Consider the following 6,375-nt stretch of genomic DNA (forward strand, 5'->3'; position numbering starts at 1 on the left):
AATCAAAGGGAAAAGATGCCTGTAGGGCAGAACACGTACGACTGGCTGACTCAAAGAGATGAAGAAGGCAACACCAAGACTTTGAGCTCTTGTTTTATCACAGTACAATACAGTTGAGTATATATTTCATATTGCGCCATGCCTTGGCTGTAATTCAAAGAACTGCCTCTGTGACTGCACTCACATCTGCCCCATGCATACAGAGAGCCAAAGCATCTTTTTTCACCTCGCTGTCACCTTTTCTCCTTCTCTAAAAGGAAGCATTTGATGAGAATATAAAACTTACACATAGACGAACACTGTTAAAAAAAAAGAGTACACGAACTTCTAACAGCAAGCTAATAGACTTATCACCACGCACTTTGTCACTATTCATGTCGGGCTGTTTGATCAATACTCATCCAAGTTTCCCCTGGGACAGGAAGCGTTTGTAGAAGGTCGCCCAACACCCTTGGTGCTGACCTTTCTCTCAGGCCTAATGGTAACCCAACAACACTGGCATCTTTAGAATATTTAATTGCCCCTCATTAGCGTTAAACAGGCTCAGACCCGGCAGAGGGCGACTTGACTTTTTCAACCACGGATGGGATTATTTAGAAGCAGGTGAGACACATAGCGTGTTAATGCCATGCAGTTTCCATCAAAAGCCCCCTGGGGTGAAAGAGACCCCATACGGCTAAATCGATTATCTATACATGTACAGCACCAAACTGGGCATCTCATGAAAGGCGATTTTTTTTTTTTTGTATAGCAGTTTCCAGCTGAAGGGTGGTAGAAAGTGCTGCACAAAAGATAGAAAGGCATTGAGAAAATATGTAAAAGATACTCAAGGCAATAACAAAAGGCAGTATGAAATGACACAGAAAGGATTTTGACAGAAAGATCTCAGAGCTGGCTCTGACATTTGAAAAGGGAAGCAGGGATGCTCATTAGTTAACCATTAGAAACAAGTGTCAGTGTGTACAACGACAGTTTGTCTTTTTTTAAGTTTAATCATTTATCTTTGTGCTTTTTGTCCTGAAATATTATGATAAACTTCCACATATCTTTTCATTCTGGCATCCTCAGAACTAAACCTGAAAAACCTCTAAATATGGAGCCAGTGGTTCCAGTGGTGTGCCAGCATTCTTCATGTGGGACCTTTGTTGTCACGTGGTCAACGATGTGAAACAATCTTCAGGCAGCAAAAAGTTGAGTACGTAACATAAGTCCTACAACATTATGTTACGTAGAATCACCTAATACTGAGTTGCATTATGTTGTATCGCGTTACATTGTGTTAGGTTGCGCTGTGTTAGGTCGTGTTGTTTTAGGTTGCATTGTGTTGCGTTAGTGTGCAGCTACCTTGTATGCTGTCACGATATGTTGCATAATGTTATGCTGTGAATGTTTCACACGGGGCACGAACAGCTGTCGCCCACGTAAAAGTCTGGGTGTGGCTACCTCCAGGGCTGATAATGAAGCCAACACCAGACTTCCTTATTAAAATTACCAACTCAACAGCAGAAACGGCCAAAGCATGTTTATGTATGGCACAAAATCGGTTTAGATCTCTAAAGCTAATTGTCCTGTTGACAAATGAATCTCTGTTGAAGGTTCAGGCAGCAAGGCTGATCTTGCACATGCTTCGTCCTTAGTTTATTTCTCATATCATCCTCTCATTCACTCCTCTCACTCATAATTGCCGGGCATTATCTGGGCTCATCAAATGATATCAGCTGCCTACGTCAGCCTGGCACATCTGTACAACGGCACAGCGACATACCTTCACTGTTAGACGGTCATCTTGCTGCTGTGTTTTTCAGTATGACTGTCCGCTGCCTGTTTTTCATTCCTGCTGCTGTCTTGCACACGTCCTCCACCTCCCAAACACCGCCCAGTCTTTGCAGATTCACCAGCTTTATCGTTTCATCAGCCGATCTGTCTCAGAAGAGTCATCAACCAGCACCACCACCAGTGTCTTGACTCCACGGGGGGGACTCGTCTTGCTGCTGCTGCTCAGGGTAGACCCCCCTTCAGTCACGAAATCTCCCTGGGGAGTCTAAGCACCAAAGACTTTCTGACTCTGTTGCATATCATCTGCTGTAACAAACATTTTACTTTACTTCGTTCACTTGTCTCTCCTGATTGAACTACGCAGGGGGTTACATTTTGAATAACTCTCTCGAAGTTATGCATAAATAAGCACGTCTGCGTTAAGTGACAGCTAGCTGTTAGCTGTCTAGCTCGTTATTTGCAACTAGGCTTTCTTCGGCCCACCCACGCTCCACTTCTTTGCCCATTTTTGGGTCAGCAAGAACCTAAATGGAGTCAAGTGCTGCCATGATGGTGAGGACCAGAGACACTACGTTAGGGTTGTCAATGGCTCCTCAGCAACCTATGGGTGATGTCACTGAAACTACATTATTGTCTATGTGTTTGACTCGGCCATTTACCCCAAAACTCTTCCTTATCCAGACGACACCGTTTAAGACAGTATGACACCTGACCTCCTCCTTCGTTTCAATCACAATCACTTCAGCCACGAGAGATCATCACTTAACAACTGATGTGAAAATGAGTCATCATAAGCTTCTTGCATGGACGACCGTAGAGAAGTGGCTGCTGTTCATTTTAAAGCTCACTTTGTAATTAAATTCATTACCTACAGGCATTTATCTCAAACAGCTCTCTCAAATGAGAATCATATTCCCGATAAATAAAAACTTTTCTATTTTTTTTTTTATTTATTTATTTTTTTTACAAACTCACCAGGCCACAATTTAGTAATCATTCAAAGCAGCACCTTACTCTCTGTGGGGGTTGTTTTCATTTCCATGATATTTTATTCACGTTTCCTTGAAGAGTTTGAAGATTTTCAATCAGCTGTGGCCCCAATTTTTTTTCCTGGTCATATTCAGTTGCACAGTCACACCCATATCTTCAAAAGTCCATCACTGAATTCAATTTAACCTCCTAAAGCAACAGAAGGTGCTTATCTCTGTGACTATTAAGAGGTCTCATGAGTGTTGAGAGCTAACACAGAGTGGGAGGCTGACTCTCTTTCCCTCTCCAGCTCTCTTCCCGGCTTCCTGCTTTGCTAATGACTCGGCTTGTGATGCTCTGTTCTTACCTGTTGCACTTCATGATTAAAATTCTGCCAGAATTTTTGCCCAGGGTTTTTTTTTTTGATCAGTATGTGTGCTGTCAGGCCATGATCAAAGTGAGACAGGGAAGTTATGGCATTTTGACTTGGCAAATGTTGGTTCTTGCTCTGCTGCTGCCCACACAGAGACCTTGAGACTGAAGCTTGTTCTGTGGCTTAATTTAACAGAGTTAAGCGGGGAGAGGGAGCACAAACCGATCAGAACAGAAACACAAAGTTCAGATAGATTTAATGACTCAAGTTTGTCCTTACAGTTCTAAGTAAAGTCTTGTTTCTTCACTTGTCTGACTGCTTTTTTCAGTAGCCATTGTTATACTGGGCAGCGAGCAGCCAATTTGGCCGTTTTTTGTGGTTCGGTCCGCGGTTTTAGACAGAGGGCTGCAAATTGGGGTTCTGTTTTGAGCTGCCAATTTGCCGGCTCGGAGGGTACACTTATTTACGCCTCCATTGCTATCTAAAAATGAGGCGTCAATGTGCCGGCCACTACGTGGGATGGGCGGAGGTGTCAATGACGTGCACTGTTGTGCGACCCACAGCCAGGGAGTTTTAAAACCAGGAAACAGCTGATCACAGCACTCAGTCCATCACTCCATCCGCAGACATCAAGATGAGCAACTAGACAGCCGCTGAGATCCGGGAGATGCTAGCGTAACCTCTGTAGCTGTTTGGTTGTGTCCACTTGTTGCAGCAGCAAGCTACTAACGGTCGCTACTTTCAAATTAAAAGCCCTCAGCCAAGAACTCAGTTCTAAACTCCAATGTGCAATGTAAAGCGCTTATTTTGAAGACAAATTCATTGTCACTGTTCACTGCCCAACCTCGTGCTTCACTCACGTCACATGTTTATGCCTACCTCATTGCTGCCCTTACCTTGGGGCAAATGTGCCGTCTTTTCTACCTAAAAAGGGCTATTCGCTCGAGTGTCCTGGCAGCTTTGCGCCCAGCATGATGTCCACGTGCTGTAGGCACCTTGGAAGGATACGGTTCATGAATCTGAATCTGATTTCTTTTATTGCCCCCGAGCGGAAACAAGTCATTGTGAAGCAACCAGAATCGCATCCTGAAATAGATCAGAAAGTTCCCCAGGTGAGTTGGAGGTTATATAAGCAGGAAGTCTCAGCCTCAACATGAAAGTCAGCATGTCAAAAGTTATGAATCGTGCACATGTTGAATACCTTTTCGCTGCTTGTATTCAGTTGAAAGTGAAGAGGTGATCATCTTCTGTCAAGGTGATTTGGTGCATAGGCTCATGTAGGAGGAGAGACAGAGTGAACAGAAGTGTAGAGTTAGGATGTACCTTGTCTGACTCACTGGATGTAGATTGTGAGCATAAACCTGTAGCCGACTGATACATTCATTCTCCTCTTCTTCACTGTCCAGGTTCTTATTTTACAAATCCCCATTGCTACAGGAAACTGCCTATGAGCCAGCAATTTACATGCTGAATATTGTAATCTCTAAAGGTGGAGATGTAGACAAGGTAGCAGCTCTTAGCTTCTTCCCCATGACTTTCCTTCTTATGCGCACAAGAAGTCCCTCACGGGGCACCACAGCTGTATTCTGGGTTTTTCACGTAGTTTATTTAAAAAAGTACAAAACCAGAATGAAAATTAGTCCAGTCGGACCTCTCTCTCGCATTTCTTAACACAGACCAAGAATCTACATGTATGATAGCAGCTCTGTGTAACTGTACACTGGCATAGCATTGCTTTTAGCTAGAGGTTAATGCGCTCACAATGAGAATGAAAGTATGTTGATGCTAAGGATGTAAAACTTGTACCATGACCGTCTTAATTAAAGTGAAACTCTCGCCAAAAAGCAACCAAATATCACCAGGGTCTCTACACATGAACACAAACACTGAGAACATTGTTTGTGTAAGAAGAGTTTATGATCCCCGAGTGCAACCTAACAGGCAGGAGAGTAATGGTGGACCTCCTACCTGTTAGGTCGCAATCGGGGATCGACACTTTTTGTCTGCCATGACAGGGGCGCACCAGAGATCCAGCTCCTACAGTGAGTACAAAAACCTTCTTTTTAGTAAACTCTGCGTACACAAACAATGCTCTCCTGCCTGTTAGGTTTATGTGTAGAGACCCTGGTGATATTACGAGCAAAGTTTCATGTTGTGTCGAGCCTTCTTAGTGTTTTAAAAATAGCGATTTTGATGCTAGCGTGCCAGTGCCCCATGCACTCCATTGAAAATTAGCTTGCCAGACATGCTTTTACACGAAGGTTTGACTCATATTCAGTCACAAATAAAGCCTTGGTTGCTTTTTGGCAAGAGTTTCACTTTAAGTGCTAGCATGCTAGTATTTGCTAATAAGCACTAAACAAAAATAACACTGGGGGCTGAAGAAGTATAATCCATAGTAACTAGGCTTCATCCTCTGTGGCTGTGAGTGTCTGCTCAAATGTCACAGCAGTACGATAGTTATTGAGATACTTCAGTCTGAACTGAGGCGGGATCAACAAGCCATCAGACAGACTTACACTGTCAGAGAGATAAAAATGGGCTGAAGTCTTTTAATTGATGCTGATCTGTTTATTTTTTAAATTATACTGACCTGCGTTCATTTCACAAAAAGTGTTTACGGTTAATTGCATCAGCTCCGGGCGTGAACATTGCGGTCTGGTTGACCTTTCCCTGCTGATAATGATCTCGACCTGCCTCGAAGAACACAGATAAGCTCAAATACCAGCCAGTGTTTCAGGCTTTATCTATTCTCTCTTGCCATGTAATGAAGCTCGGGTCACAACAAAGAAAGCTTTAGATACAACAAGCCAGAATGGGACAAACCCTTTCATCCGTATCTGGACCCATTATTATCACACACACCAGGCTAAGCTGAGAAGGCTGGTGAACAGAGTGCCGATCAGCCCCCTATGCACAGAGCTATGTTTGTCAGGTATGAAGAAACAGTTCTTCCTTTTTGACACCTTGTCATTTTGTCATCTTTTTGTGTCAGTATAATTACTTCACAGATGTTGAAAAATGAGTGGGCTGAATAAAGATGATTGGAATCAGACATGTTTAGCCACACTGCCAGCATGGCTTTGTGAACGGCAGTGTTGGATGCTCCGGACTGAAATATCTCAACAACTACTGGGAGGATTGCTGTGAAATTTACAATGGAAATGCATGTCACCCTCAGGATGAACTGCAATGATTTTGGTCATTCCTTAACTTTTCAATTTGGCCAGTGCTGGTAATTTATGACCTCATACTAG

Source organism: Acanthopagrus latus, chromosome 11 (assembly GCF_904848185.1).
Source record: "Acanthopagrus latus isolate v.2019 chromosome 11, fAcaLat1.1, whole genome shotgun sequence".
Classification (NCBI taxonomy): domain Eukaryota; kingdom Metazoa; phylum Chordata; class Actinopteri; order Spariformes; family Sparidae; genus Acanthopagrus; species Acanthopagrus latus.